General features: G+C 34.5%; 1 protein-coding gene and 1 long non-coding RNA gene across 7 annotated transcripts in view; one reads left to right on the top strand and one right to left on the bottom strand.

The window, feature by feature from the left end:
• Positions 1-16,349, top strand: part of MESR6 (misexpression suppressor of ras 6) — a 692,054-nt gene that overhangs the window by 319,691 nt on the left and 356,014 nt on the right. The gene's annotated exons all lie outside the window — the stretch shown is intronic.
• Positions 1-16,349, bottom strand: part of LOC118188542 (uncharacterized) — a 311,615-nt gene that overhangs the window by 162,823 nt on the left and 132,443 nt on the right. The window contains exon 1 of one of the 4 annotated variants that reach the window (XR_004758125.2): positions 8,320-8,448. The exons of the other annotated variants lie outside the window; for them this stretch is intronic. This is a non-coding gene — a long non-coding RNA (uncharacterized LOC118188542). Of the gene's footprint in view, positions 1-8,319; positions 8,449-16,349 lie in introns of those variants that run through there. 4 annotated transcript variants of the gene reach the window in all.

The raw sequence follows: 16,349 nt of genomic DNA on the forward strand, positions 1-16,349 counted from the left end.
AAGCTGAGCCTTTATTTACTATAACGTCCTCATACTTCACCTATGAAATTTTTGTTGATCAAAAGTCACGTGATCGCAATGCGCCTGGCAGAATTATATATTTGCCATAAAAAAGGAAGTAGCAGCTCGGTAAATTGGCGAGATATCACTATGGTTTGTCGCCAAACTTTGTGAAAAATCGTCAAAAGTCGCCACTTTTAGTATTTAGCTACATTTTGGTCCGATCCTTGTACAACTGCGATAGGTATTGTATTTAAATAAGTGTAATTGATCCTGTATGTAACTGTATCTGTTCCTCATATGCCTTCCAGTAATTTCGAGAAGTGGAAGTGGATATTTCTTGGCGGGTGGGTGGAACTATGTAAGATCGGAGAGAACGTTATTTCTGAGTTGTTTCGTTCAGAGTACTAATATATCTCCGTGTTAGCCTCACTTTTGAGATGCGTTTTACATTGCATAGTGTTTAACGTTGTTAGTAGTTTGAAGTGTAACTTTTGATTGTACTCTGTGATGCTGTGAAAAGCTGTACGTGTATTTTTTGGTAAAGTTCCAGATCTGTGAAGTATTTCTTTTGGTAAAATAATAATAATAATAATCGGTTCTGTGTGCATTCGATGTATTACGAACTTGAACGCACGCAATACTAATAATAATGTCTCAAAAAATATACATAAGAGACTTGACAAAGACAAAATCTTCCCGTTTTCTTAAATTTTGATAAATCTGTTTTATTCCAATTTTTTTTACGTGAATATTTTCGCCGTGAAATAAAATCTTGCATGGATTATTTGTTTAATTTAATGTATATATATATATGTAATGAAACTGTAATTCGGTGACACGACATGAATGATTTGATTGAGAATGCAGCACAAACTTGCATTAAAATTTTCGGTGAAACAGGACATTTTCCATGATTCACTGTGAACACAGAATAACAAACCTCTGTAGATTCCTTCATAATTAGAACTGGCCGAAGAATGTAATCACAGAACACTTTTGGAGGCACTGAAATAAGAACACTGAGACGTAGATACGTAGAAAAAACTAATTGCGTAGATACTTAGACGCTTGATGCTTAGTGCGTCCGTTCATCCATTTTGAAGAAGAAGCAGTCGAGCCGGATTAAATTCTTTTTTTTTTCTTTTATTATTATTATTATTTAAATTAACATTTTGCGGCCACAATTCACTTGACACTCTACTCCTGCCTATTAAAGAACATTTACAATTTTTATATTATTGCCATAGAAGCGAATGTAGCAGCACGCATATGATTGCAGAAAGGCGTCTGGCCAAGAGGAAAGCACAATAATTTACTCTCATTTTTGCGCCGAATCACTTTTAAAATAACGCGTATAACATATTTTTATAATGCATTAACGCTTATAATGCTTCAAAATAACATGCTGCCGAATGTTTGCGTTTGGAAGACAATCGTTTGTAATACTTGTATGATATATACACGACTGTATCATATGTACTCGTATATGTGAGAGAATCGCACCAGAGGGTTTATATAAACTCTCTGGTACACCATTAAAATCCGAATCCTGGCAGAGTTTTTTTTTTTTTTTTTTTAATATTATGCTGTGTTTTCTATACAGTACATATCATTGTATACAGACTTTATGCGTAATTATAATGTGATAATGGAATTAAAATATCAAAACTTTTAGAACTCCGGATGTCGATTAACTCACTTAATTCATTATCCAATGTACGAATAAAAGTGATTTAACAGAACTTGTAACATCACATAACTGAAGTTTCTGCATTCTGAGGTGACACTCGTCCGATCCTTTCATATAAATGTCCTAAATTTTAAGTCAAATTCATAATTGAGAAACTCCCGATATTAAGTCCTGAAATTCAATAACGAAAGCGGGAAAAGATGACAGCTGCTAAAAATGGCATTGCTGAAAATTTAATTCTCATAAGGGAATAAATGCATGTTTATTTAAGTATGGATATGCTAATCAAAATAAAATGTTCAAAACATAATTTATGATAATATAGTGTATTCTCTAATTCACTTCCCACTGACAGCGTGTTATTCTTAACCAAAATAACTTGTATACTGTATGAATACACGTTATTTTCCTATGGGAGATACATTGCAACGAGTTGTGCTTTCTACTCAAAATTAGAATCTTCGATGAGTAATTTATAGATGTAAAAATATATGCCGTAGGACTTGATAGCCTTTTTGTCGGGTAAAGGATCTGATTTTGCATCCTGTAAATCTTCTAGCTTTTGTGACTGTTTATTCGGTCATAGGAAAAAGGTTAGCAAGAACTCTTGGTGAAGGACTATTTACTTGATCAAGAACCCTTGCTTTCGCTTACCATTCTGGAAACTAAATGTTGTTTAATTTCTAAAAATATATCGTGTATAACTGTTGAAAGTTTTCGACGTAAATTAAGTCTAAAATATTTCAAACTATCTATGCTATTAAAATCTGTGTGCCTCTGTCTGTTTGTATATTTGTGCCATTATCTCCTCCGGAACGGCGGAGAGTTGAGTTTCGAGAGAGGCAACTCCCCCCCCCCCCCATTTCCAAAAATTCGTGGGAAGCCATGTCGACCATTCTCGTCTTCGTACGACTTTCATAGATAGATAGACAGCCGAATTATTAATTAAAAACTCTGAAAACACTAATTTCGCCCTCATTTTTCCGAGTGGCAACAGTCTCGCACGCTCGAGATAAAAATCTGCTTTATTTCGAGAAGTGTTGCCTCTGTTCGCCTTCAAATCGTAGAGTTTGTTAATCAAAAATTTGTAATTTTTGAAAAATATGAAATAAAATTAGCATTGCCAAGCATTAAATATATTATTATTACATCAGGTCATTTCCTGACGTTGAAGAAAGTGCGCGATTGCATGTGATGTCACTGTATGTCGAAAATTTTTCGCTAATGTCAACATTTTACATAAATAGCTGGCTGTTGGCAACTTTTTTGTTTCAGATTAGGTTGATTGATACGATATATTATTTCTACGTTAATTCTTTAATTGATATTGAGAAAAATGTGTTATATTACAATAAATTTAAATCATGACGTCATACGTATACGTATTAACCTAAAATATAAAAAGTTTTTTTTTTTTTTAACTCGTTCCGCCCTTAGGCACTACACGGAAAGGGAGGGATGCCCCGTGGAGGTCTTTTTAAAGGAAACTGGCTCGTATCCACGTTACACATGGGGAAAACCACTAAAACGCCCATGCAGCCAGCCCATTCGCCAGGACTCGAACCCGGGATCGAATTACCAGTGTTCAACGGCTTTAACCGCTCAGCCACTGGTTGGCTGTTTTCTGGTTTGGCAACAAAAAATTATTTACGAAATTGTTGTGGTGCTGGAGAAGAATGAACTGACTTCATTCGTAATGAAATATTTTTATGTATTTTCTTAGGCGCACATAGAACTCATAAATTTATCTTTGGTCGCAGCTAGCAACTTTGTATACAATACATTAAACTAATAGTTCATTTTATTTTCAGTTTTTCAATACATAGAACTTATAAATATTGCGTTTGCGGTAACCGTAATATTACATGAAGGACACTGGAGTCTTTTTGTAAGTATTGTTACCCTTCTATTTCTTATGGTTGACGTCATGATATACGATTGCGCAATAAAAGTATAAAGCAAGAATCTAACTATATTACCTATAAATAATTCGTGATTCACTCGTATGTATGCTACGATCAAGAAGTATCTCGGAATCGACTGATTCTTTTTTGATCAGCATTAACAGCTCTACAAAATATTATTAACAGAATAATTCTTCTTAATAAAACTTTATTAAAGTTTAAAGTTGTTTGCAATAATACTGAATCTAATATTTTTATTTATAACTTTTTATATAGCTGATTCATGGTGCTTGTCGCTATGGACAAAAATTTGTCATCGATTCTTAAACTAGTTGCTGATAAGGCTATCGAGTTCGAATTTTGTACACCCACTATTTATGGATGACAATACAATGTGGTGATTGTTTCAAAATTCGATTTAGATTTTTTAAGATTTAATCCTTTTTATAAAAATAAAAAAAATGTTTTTATGAAATAATATTTTATTTAAAATTTATAATATAATTAATGAACTTAAAGGAAAAAAATAATTTTTCATGTAGTTTCATGAGAACGAGAAATTAAATGCGTATCTTTATAAAATTCATTTACAATTTTATATGGCAATTAAAATAAAAGTGTGGGCGACTAAATAACGAAATTTAGTCATAGAATTGCATTATAGAAAGCCCTTACAGTTATTTTTATAAATGTATCAAGGATACCCCACGCTTTTATTACTGGTGATATAAAATTGTAAGTGAATTATTAAACAAAGTCATTTAATTTCTTGTTTTCGCAAACTTGTATAATCAATTATATTTTTCCCCTTCCATTTCATTAATTATTCCATGAGTTTTAAGTACCTGCTATTTTGTAATTTTTTTAAACGAATGTTGCTTCTATTGGACGTGAACATACCTAAATTTTTATTTAATTTAAATTTTGATTCAAAATGCTTAAAAGTTAAATTAAATTTTTAAATTAGAATTCGAAAGATGCGAATGACGTAAAAAAATGACAGATTCATATTTTTGCACACTAGTCTTTTTCAAGATTCGTGGAACTCTAACATTCCAGTGTCCGATCCCGAAAAGTATTTTTTTAGAGCAAGTAGCTATCGTGTGTTTTGCTATAATAAATTAATCGACTAACATTTATGTCTATTAAGAATAAGCCAAAATATAAAGCCACAGCTACAACAACAAAAAATTTGCATTGAAGTGTTGTAATTAAATTTGTCATTGCTGCTATACATACCATCTTAATGTAATTTTTCTTAGATATTATATATCTCTTTCTTAAAATCAAAACTGTTCTCCTGGTGTTCAGATTATCATAGTTAGTTATTCATAAGCTGGACTGTAAACAAAAACAAAAATGGCGAACGTTACGTGATCTGACTTTACGTGAAATTACATCTGTTTTTTTAAAGGGGAAGAGGAACCACCTGCTTTGGTCAGTTTTTTTTTTTTTTTTTTCGATTGGTATTAGATTACGATAACTTAATATACATGATTCGGACACCGATAATGAATCAACAGCCTTATTTTTTTAAGTTAGTTTTATTCTTTACTTCCGATAAAAATAAATCAGAAGCGTTATCATCTCAAAATTGTCTTCTATTCTGCAGACGCCGATTTGTCTGGTGCATGTTTGGAATACGTATTGTTTTTTGCTCACGATAAGTGATGATGGTAGTTGTCTTCCATACCCCCCTCTGCACACACTTGATAAGCTTTGTTGGTCTTCGGGTGAGGTGGTGGACGTTGCCTACTAAAATGAGGCCTTGGAGTGTTTGTTTTACGAAGACAAACCAGATGGTTTTCTTCTGAAATATTGCCGAAAAATATGGCAGACGGTCATTTGCGAAGTGTCTAAGTTTCACAGTTTTAATATGAATTATTATGTGTATGCATGCATGTAATAGTAGTGAGTAGATTATTAATTAGTGTTTATTCTATTAATTAGTAGAGAAACACCTGGTTTTATTCCGTTAGGCAGATAGCATGCTTTGGCTAGTTCTACATATATAGTATATAGTTTTGAGGAATTCGGCATTTATCCAATCGATTGGCGCCATTTTTCAAATCATATTTTTGAGCTTTATGACTCTTTGCGTTTTGATTTGGTAGTTCTTGTATTATTTTAAAATTTTCCATTTATTATTAAGTTGCAATTTGACCAATAATACTATGGCCTAATTTATAATTTCAATGGGTTTTATTAAAACTGTTCATGCAGTTTTACTACCCTCTTTTTTTCCTTTAAGAATGCGAAGTAATTTTGGAAATTTGATGAATTTAAAATGTGCAGGAATTTAATTCAAATATGTCTGCTAATACAGTAAGTAGTCTTTCGATTATCTGACGTCCGATTATCCAAAATAGCAGTATAAATTTGTTATTACTAAGTCACTCGCGTGGCCAGCAACCTAAAATATTTGTTATAAAAATAGAAAAATTATATATGTATCTAAACATAAAGTAAGAAATTTAGAACTAATATTTCGCAAAGACCAGAAATTGAAATTCATAATTTGAGCAGTGGCAACAGTTTTCGAAATAAAGCAGATTTTTGTCTCTAGCGTGCGGGACTATTGCGACTGGGGAAAATGGCAGCAAAAATTAGCGTTTTCAGGTTTTTTAATTACTATCTCGGCTGATCAAAATCGTATGAAAATGAGAATGTTCGAAATAGCTTCCCAAGAATTTTTGGAATTCAAGGGGGGGGGGGTACCTTTTTCGAAACTGAACTCCCCGCCGTTCCGGAGGAGATAAAGTCGCAAACAAACAGGCAGAAGCGCACAGATTTTTAATAGTAGAGATTGTGTAACCCTGGTATCTTTAAAAATAAATGAGTTAATACCTACAAAAATAAACAAATAAAATTAGTAAAATTCTGTCATCCTCAAAAATAAATGAGTTAATAAATACAAAAATAAACAAATAAAATTAGTAAAATTCCATCCTCAAAAATGCATCAGTTAATAAATACAAAAATAAACAATTAAAATTAGTAAAATTCTGCCATCCTCAAAAATGTATCAGTTAATAAATACAAAATAAACAATTAAAATTAGTAAAATTCTGCCATCCTTCAAAATAAATGAGTTAATAAATACAAAAATAAACAAATAAAATTAGTAAAATTCTGCCATCCTTCAAAATAAATGAGTTAATAAATACAAAAATAAACAAATAAAATTAGTAAAATTCCATCCTCAAAAATGCATCAGTTAATAAATACAAAAATAAACAATTAAAATTAGTAAAATTCTGCCATCCTCAAAAATGTATCAGTTAATAAATACAAAATAAACAATTAAAATTAGTAAAATTCTGCCATCCTTCAAAATAAATGAGTTAATAAATACAAAAATAAACAAATAAAATTAGTAAAATTCTACCATCCTAAAAAATGTATCAGTTAGCAAATACAAAAATAAACAATTAAAATTAGTAAAATTCTGCCATCCTAAAAAATAACTGAGTTAATAAATACGAAAATAAAAAAAGATAAAGGCAATCAAATTTAAGACAAAAGAGTATGTTAAAAAATAAGAATCTGAAAGCTTTCAGGTTTTACATTACGCCCTACGGGGCGTCTTTTTAACATTTTGTGTGATAGATACCTTTGTTTATGAAATATCATGTTCTTCGCACTTAAATCATAAAAATTAATCAACAGCAATATCGCAAAATAATTTTAAAATGTGCATATCTTTAGAAATTCTACAACACAGTCTCGCGCGCTGGAGATAAAAATGCCTTTTTCCCGAAATCGCTGAATTTGTTAATCAAAAGTTCGTTAAAGTGTAACAAAATATGAAATCGATAATGAAACAAATTCCAAACTCCAATTAGGGCTTCCAGATGCCCATATTCGCTGGAAGATTACGTTATTCAAAACTGGATGGCTCTAGGTACCTGGTTTTATCACAGTGCGAGAAACATGCATACATTTATGCAGATTCTTCATAATTTAATTTCTTTAAATATAATACAGGATTCTAATACTGGTGGCAACAATCTGAAAAGTGATACGCCTTTTCTAGTAATTCAACGCAAAATCCCAAAGCGAAATTAATAGCTCATTTGGGCTAATCAATAAAATGTATAAATAACTGGTAATGGCAGAAGAAAATAAATATATGAATAATATATTTTAAACAAATACGTAAATAAAATAGATAAATTTAAGAAAGCATTAATTTATATCCGATTATGTACATTTTATGTGGAAAAATTTAATTATTATTTCAATATAATTTATTTCATGAAAACAAATCTTCATGTTATTTTACGTAACAATAACAACACAAACAAAAGCTAATTAATTATTTTAGACACTTAGTTGTGCAGTTAGTAACAAAAAATTCTTCCGAATATTCATTCTGACTTACAGAATATATAAAGGAATTCTATAGGAGCTATATTGATTTATATTTCCTTGTTTATCATGAAATTTAATTGAAATATAGTATTTGTTCTGTGCTACATTTTTCGTATTAGCAACAAAAAAAAATTTTTTTTTTTCGCGGGAACGTATCCTACAATTATGATGCCATATTTTATGGAGTTTTCCCAGCAATCTATGACTTAAAATTCACTAAAGAGAGTTTTTTTAAGTAATTTAATCCCCCCCTACAAAAAAACCATCTTGCTAATTAAGTTTATCGAATTCTGCAACAGAATTGAAGTCACGGTATAAGAGAAAAAGGATTGAAAGAATTTCGCTTACTTGCTGCTGTTGTATGCAATCCGACTTACGTCATTCTGCGGCCGTCGAAAGCCCCGAAAGAGCCCGCAAACGGCATGTCCCTCCGACTGTCTCTTCAAGGGGGTACATTTGGGGCTTGGAAGGAGAGACAACAGGTTTGCAAGGTTAGGGCGTCTTCAATTTTTCTGCGTTTGTCTTCTCCTTTCGTCGGGGGCCCGGGTTCAGAGAACTCGGCGAGGGCCTCAAAGGGGACCTCGTTCAAGGTCAACTTCTGAGGCCCGTGGGAGGATTTCACATGTGCCATCGCAACCGGTAAAGGAAATTGGGAATCTTAAACTTTTCTGAACGCAAAATCCAAGTACAACTAATTCTGTTTTTACACGAGTTTTATTAAACACAAATTCAAAATAAATGTTTCATTCTCTTTTTTCGCATGCCTTTTTATTTTAACACGAGCTTGACAAATTAATCTCTGAGTTTTTTTTTTTTTTTTTTTTTTTTTTTTTTTTTTTTTTTTTGAGGTGGGGAGAAATTCTAAGAAAAAGAATTTTTATTTGTGGCACAACACTATATGCACGCACATAAGATACTCCGTAAAACGAACATTCCAACATGTTTTCTGCAAACTGAATCATGAAACACTAATAATCATTGTCGTATGGTAGAAATTCCCGTTTATCGATTGTATCAATCAATTGTTGGAAAAGAGTCAACTGAATTACAACAGCAACTCTGAATCCATGTTGGAAAGCGGCTTGTGTATAAAGCAAACATCCCATCATTCCTAAATACGGGAGGCTGAGTGATAAAGTCGCTGAACTCTCGTAATTCGGTCCGGGGTTCGAATCTTGGCGAACGGGCTAGCTGCACGGGCGTTTTCATGGCTTTCCCCATGTGTAACGTCTATACGAGCGAGCTTCCCTAAGAAAGTCCTCCACGATGCCATCCCTCCTCTTAGGCAGATAGCTCTTGAGTGCTTTGTAATAGTCAAATAAACCAAACCAAACCATCCCTAATACCTAAGTTTTCCAACATCATTACAGCTATACATACAGTTGGTGAAAGAAGTTTCGATGATCCATCGTTTCAAGATATTGATGGATTTTTAGTTAAAAACTCCCTAAGCGAAAATGAAATGTTAGACGTAGTCATTGGGACTCCTAATCCCCAGAACATAGTCATAACGAATAAAATGGTTCAATTCTAAATGAGGATAAATAAAAGCAGGTCTGAAACAGGCCAGAAAATTGGATAATCATTTTGTCAAATATGAACCTAATGAGAAACGCCCTGGGAAGTTTCAACGTGAACTGAAAGTTGTTGACAGTTTCTGATAGAAAATTATATAGCGGCCTAACGAAAATACAGGCAGGAAGAAGACGATTTCTAAAACATTTGTGTACGTATGTATATTAAGCCTTTGTGTAATTCCCTTGGACACGTCCCCAACAGGGTGCCTTCCATCAAACTTGGGTGCGGAACTGAGCAAAAGTAGTATTGTCACCTGTATGGTGCTCAATTCTGTTGAAGGCAATCTTGCACTTCTTGCCGCGATGGATTTTATGGGCTTGTTATAAAGTTACTATCAGACAAGTGAGATAAGTCACAACACAACAACAAATTGTGTAATATTCTTACATTAGTTTTATATGCATTGATACTTCTAAATTCCCGGTAAAGTTTTATAACAATCATTTTGTAAATATGTTCTTTTTTAACACGTCGGGGAATTAGTTTCATGTTTGAAAATTACCGTGTTTACTCGTATAATAGTTGCCCTTGCGTAATAGTCGCACCCCCGTTTTGAAGCGAAAAAAATCTCCAAAAGTGTACAATATTGTGTACTAAATTTCCTCGCATAACACCAAGGCTTTCACAATGAAAAATTGGCAAAAAAAAAGGTCGACTGTTATGCGAGTAAGTACGGTATTAGTGATTCATTTAAATACAAGTTTTATACATAATTTTTTTTTTCGAGTATAAGAATTCATTAAGCATGCGAAGAAGCCGAAATGCGATCATACTCAAATTAGTGCGGTTTTTTTTTTTTTTTTTTTTTTTTTTTTTTTTTGGTGGGGAGGGGATTATTGCCCTTAATAAGGCAACTTCTTTCTGGAAATCAGCGGTAATTTACTTGCTTTTTTTTTATGTATGTACTGCTCTTCCTTATTTTTATACATGTACTATTCTTTTTCTGTCTATTTAAACACTACCATTATAAATTTTAAACTTCTTTCAAGTTTATTACGAGTTTTTAATAGTTTTAAAACAGTCTTCTTAGGTATTAACATTTCCTACTAGAGTAGATCTACTCTAGTTTCAATTTGAAATAATTTTGCATTGCCTTTCCTAGGAGATAATCATAAATATAAAATTAATATACAGGGTGTTTCATAGATCATAAGACAAACTTGGTGGTGAAGCGTACTATAACATGCATTTTTTGTATAGGAATGTAGGGTCTAAAGTGACGGGTTAAGGCAGGAACGCAAAAAAACGACACGAGAGGAAAATGTGTTTATGTAGAAAATTCAACGCAAAGTGCTTCTTTGCAGCAATACAGTATTCACAATAAATGTTCAAAAAAGGGAACAGTAATAGGAACTACAGCTGTGATTGGCTGGCAATGCAGCGGTAGAAGGCGGTATTGAGCCGGACAAACCACGATCCGATGCATAAGAGGATCATTCGCAACTCTTGATGTCGAGCGTGAACTGTGAGGTTATGCACAGGGAAAAAGCTGACATGCATCTCATGTATGGTGCTGCTAATGGGAACGGCAGAGCAGCGCTACGGTTGTACCAGAACCGGTTTCCGAACAGGCGTATGCTGAAGCACACAATTTTCGAGAGGTTGCATTGGTCTCTGTGTGAAAACGGGTCATTTAAAGCCACCTCTGACACTAGGAGTGGAAGAAGAAGTGCACGACAACCTCGCATTGAAGAATCCATCTTGAACATTGTGCATGAATCACCTCAGACAAGTACAAGAGCTATTGCACGTCGTCTGCAGCTGAGTCATTCCACCGTTTGGGGAGTATTGCATGAAAATGGTTTGCAACCATACCATTCGCAGAGAGTCCAAGCCTTGCAAGAGACATATTACCCTCTTCGAGTTCATTTTTGTCATTGGTTCTTGCAACAGTGTGCGGCGCAGGTGGATTTCCCGTCGGATGTTCTATTCACGGATGAAGCAACTTTCTCACAGGACGGCATCTTCAATAGCCACAACATGCACGTGTGGGCAACTCATAATCCACATGGCACACGTCCACATGCATTCCAAACCCGCTTCTCCGTGAATGTGTGGGCGGGTATTGTTAACGAGTACTCCATAGGCCCATACTTCTTACTTGCACGTACAAATTGCTTATGTTATCATATTTTTCTGCAAGAGGTGTTACCGGAATTGTTGCAGTGTGTTCTGGCTGCCGTTCGTGATCGCACGTGGTTCCAGCATGATGGTGCACCAGTCCATAACCACGTGCGGGTCCGCAATTACTTGGATGGCACATTTCAGGGCCGATGGATTGGCCGTGGTGGACCCATTCGATGGCCACCCCGTTCGCCAGATTGATTTAGCTTGGTTTCTTTTATGGGGCCATCTGAAGAGCATCATTAACGAGACTCCCGCTGACTCACTGGAGGACCTCGTTGCACGACTATCCATTGCGGTTGCAAGCGTGCCCGAAATACCTGTTGTTTTTCAAAATGTTCGTGAATCCCATCTACGTTACCAAGCATGTATTACTGCTGGTGGTGGCAATTTTAAACATTTATTGTGAATACATTATTGCTGCAAAGAAGCGCTTTGCGTTGATTTTGTACATAAACACTTTTTCCTCTCGTGTCTTTCCCCCCCCGTTCCTGCCTTAACACGCCACTTTAGACCCTACGTACCTGTAAAAAACGCATGTTTTAGTACGCTCCACTCCACCACCCCTCCAAGTTTGTCCCATGATCTATGAAACACCCTGTATTATATATACACACTAATAAGCAAAACTTAAGCAACTCTTCTAGTCCGGGCCATATTTCCACAAAAAATCAACTAGGAGACGTGAATTCATACTACAGAGGCACAATGCAGTACTTAAAGAAAAGTACAGCAGCATAAAAATGAATAGGAAGCATACCGTACGGAACGAATAGAAAAGGCTGCATTGATGAAATGACGTTCGTACAAAAACATTGTCTGACCAAATGGGAGAACAAAAGTCCAAAGAGCCTTAGTAAGAAATATGACTTCCTCTAACTGCAATGATCGCGTTGCACAGTCTGTCGATACTCAACACCAGATTATCTGACAGTGACAGTGCTTGGGGTAAGAGTTCCGTTCCCATTTTTCAAGATAAATCAGTTTCAGCTGTTTGGCGTTCTCCGAAGTGTAAGACTGTACCGCCAGTCATCTTCCGAAAGTATCCAATACATGTTCAGTGGAATTTAAATCAAGGAAGCACGCTGGCCAATCCATTCTGTGGATATCTTTACTTTTCAGGAGCTCATCAACAGCATAAGTCCTGTTTGGCCTTGCTTTATCATTTATAAAAACAAACTGAGGATTAATGGCACCCCAGAAAAGACGCACGTGGGGGAAGATAACTTCATCAAATTAATAATCTTCGGTAAATGATTCTTTGGTCGAAAGTGGAGAGTTTTCTTTCTGTCCGTTCATCATCATGTTTCCCCATACACGCAAGCCAGGATCACCGCATTTGTCTCTTTTCCTGATGTTAGTTTCCTGATGTTTGTCCCTACGTCTCTTCATATCAACAAACGCCTAGAATCGTGCGTCAGATTGAACAGACTCTCATCGGCAAAGAAGACGTGACTCCACTGATGAGGTGTCCAGTCTTTGCGTTCTCTTACACCACTGCAAACGGTGCCGCCGATGAACTGCTACAATGGTATGCAGCGTCTGAGATGGTAGGATAATAGGCCACCTTAATGAAGCCGTCTGGCTACAGTAAACGGGGACATCTGTTGCCCGACTGCCACGCACAACTCTGAGCACTCTTGCCCACTGTCTAGTTTCGATCTCTTTTTGCGTGCAGTGCGATATATCGGTCATCTGTCACCGTTGTTTTCCTTGGCCGACCATCACCGACTTTTATTACAGCTGCACCTGTCGTCTGGAAAGCTGTCAAAGCTTGTGAAACAGCACTTTTATCATTAACTTGTAGGGTGTTCCTTATTTTGTAAAACAAGTTTATTTTAAGTTTGATACTTTAGCTGAACTTCTCAACTTCCCTTCGCATTCTGTCGCCAGGATGTAAATTTATAAGGATTTAAAGTTAAGTGAAGTGCTTATTTAAATGGGTGAATCTCTGATATTATTCACATTGTGTTTCGCTAGCCACGCGTGTGTTTCGTTGTTGTTTCGCTGTTGGTGAATTTCTGAGATTATTCAGAGTGTGTTTCACTAGCCACGCGTGCGTTTCGTTGTTGTTTCGCTGTTACGTTAGTAAGCCTCTTGGCCATATCGGATTAATCATCACCCGGTTAGGTTTTCGTGAGTTCACTTGTTAGGCGTAACTTAAGTGCTGTCTAGCACTATTTATTTTAGGTTTGACTTAAATTATATTCTACGTTTTAGTTTCACGGCAAGTTTGTAACGCGCGAAGACTGTGCCTTTCTGTTAACTGCTTTAAAGGGTTATTTTTCACCCTTCTTCTTGAGTCAGTAGTTTTCTTCACGCCTGTGCAAGAAATCGCCAGATGATTTTATTTAGGCTCGGCTCTAGTTTATGTGGAACGAGAGAGAAAAACTCTATAAACTCATAGACAGCAGATATCAAACTACGTGTCTCCTTAAGTTTGCCAATCATTCAACCACGCATAAAGGAGTCCTGGTGTTTTCTTGTAATCATACTGCACGCGCATTCTCACTTTCACTTCCAAAAGAATGCCCTGAGATGCGCTTTCCTTTCTTCTTTAGAAGTTAGTTGCCTTGTCTTATGGGATTTCCTTTGAAAATTCAGGGAATCTTAATTCCGGTTTTAAGATTCTAGGACTCACGTTCAAAGAATTTCGGGAATAAATTTAGAATCGTTGATTGTTTATGTTTGTGTAGCTAAAAACTAAATCCGTTATATAAATTTAAAAAAAGGAAAGATAAAAAGAACAGTAAGTATACTAATACAATTAAATGTGTCAAAGAGTAAAAAAGCAAAACTGATTTTTTTTTTTTTAACTAAAGAAAAGTATTTTTTCCTGTCGTAAAAAATTGCTTATCAGCTGCTGCTTAAAAACATCAAAGTGTCAGTACTTTTGTCATTAATATTAAATTTTAATTTTAGTAATGAAAATCATGACTGCAGAAAATTCTCGTTCTAAAAAAGTCAAATACAGATTCTACATTTTCTGATAATATGGCTTAAAGTTTCTTTCTTGATTTTTTTTGTGATTCTTTGAGAATTTGCTAAGCTTCGTTGCATTGGGTGGGGGGAAGCTTAAGAAAACACAGCTAGTTTTAAAAAATTCTAAAATGCCATCTATTAATGCATTTCTTATCAGCCTTGTTTTAAAAGATGGCGAAGAGTTTGTTTCATAGCGTTTGAAATTTTAAAATCTTTATAACGGGTACAATTTTTGTACATTAGGATTTCGACATCCCATTAAAAAGTATAATATTACCTACTAGCTGCTACGAGGCCAGCCTTCGTCTGGTTTTTAAATGTACCAGAAAAATGCCTAAAGGGAACACCAAACGTTAAATTTAAAAACTGCACAGAATTTTACTCTGCAGAACAACTTTATCAAAAAAAAAAAAAAAAAAAAAATACAATGAAATAATCAATATCCCTTAACGCAATTATTAATTATCCTAATAAATAAATTAACCAACTTCCCGTTGCAAAATCTTAAGAATTCAAATGGTATAAAGGAAGTTAAGAACTTTGTTTCCTAAAAAAATCACGCGAAACTTTTATATAATTAAAATTATATATAATTAATACATAATATAAAATAAATTACAATGAAATAAGCAATAAATCTCAGATTTTCAAGAGAAAACAGTCAGCAGTCCAGTATCCAAAGCAATAAATGAAAAATTGTTGCTAAAACCACATTTCTAAAACAATGAAACTATTATCAGAAAGCAATAACCAATCAAAATTGGGCTTTGTGGATGACATAATTCAAAATATACAAACCTCTTTGCCAGCAGCTAATAAAGAGAGAGGGGAAGGAAATTCTTTCTGTTGTGCCTCGCGAGACACACGCACGTCAGAATAAGAAGATTGCGATGTGCGTGTATAATTAATGATATTTTATCTCATATAACATCTCATTTTATCTCATGAGATATGAGATATTTTATCTCATATCTCATATAAGGGAAACACCCTTTCTTTACCTACAGTGCCATCAATCAGTAGAACTGCATCGATGCAGAGCAACCAGCCACACGTCAAAAGTCAGTGTTAAGTTCATGGAAAAATTAAGATTTACTTCATACAATAAGAAACTTGTATCAAGGCCATACATACCCTTCACTCACCACTTACGAATCGAGTACTAAATCACCACTTACAAATCGAGGAAAGTCCAGACATCGACCTACAACCCTTCTTGGACTTCGGAAAGCTGTTCAAGAAGAATGGGATAAAATACTTCTTACTATTCTATTAAAGACATGATTGTCTTGCAAATTACGATGTAGAACGATAGTGAAGAATAAGGTTATCAATCAGAGCATTTAAATCACAAAAATTTTAGGTAAAATATTTCTGTAAATACAATGAAAATCGTGTAAAAAATGTGCGAACTGCCTCTTTAAAACGATCTTGTTTTCCCCTGCCATTGAATTCTTCCATTAAAAAAAAAAAAAAAAAAACTGATTTGTACGCTACATGACTTCCTTGTACGGAATATTATACGCATTTTTTTTTTTTTTTTTTCTTTTCATTTCGTTTAAACTTATTGGATTGAATTAGTCGACTTCGTCGATAGTGCATAAACCACAATGGAATAAATGCACTCTTTAAAATTCACTATAGTATTTGTTTACCATAGCGACACTCTGGCGCTAGCTTCACTTAACAGCGTT

The sequence above is a fragment of the Stegodyphus dumicola genome, chromosome 2 (genome assembly GCF_044657685.1).
Source record: "Stegodyphus dumicola isolate Sdum_Otavi_A_Nest chromosome 2, ASM4465768v1".
Lineage (NCBI taxonomy): Eukaryota > Metazoa > Arthropoda > Arachnida > Araneae > Eresidae > Stegodyphus > Stegodyphus dumicola.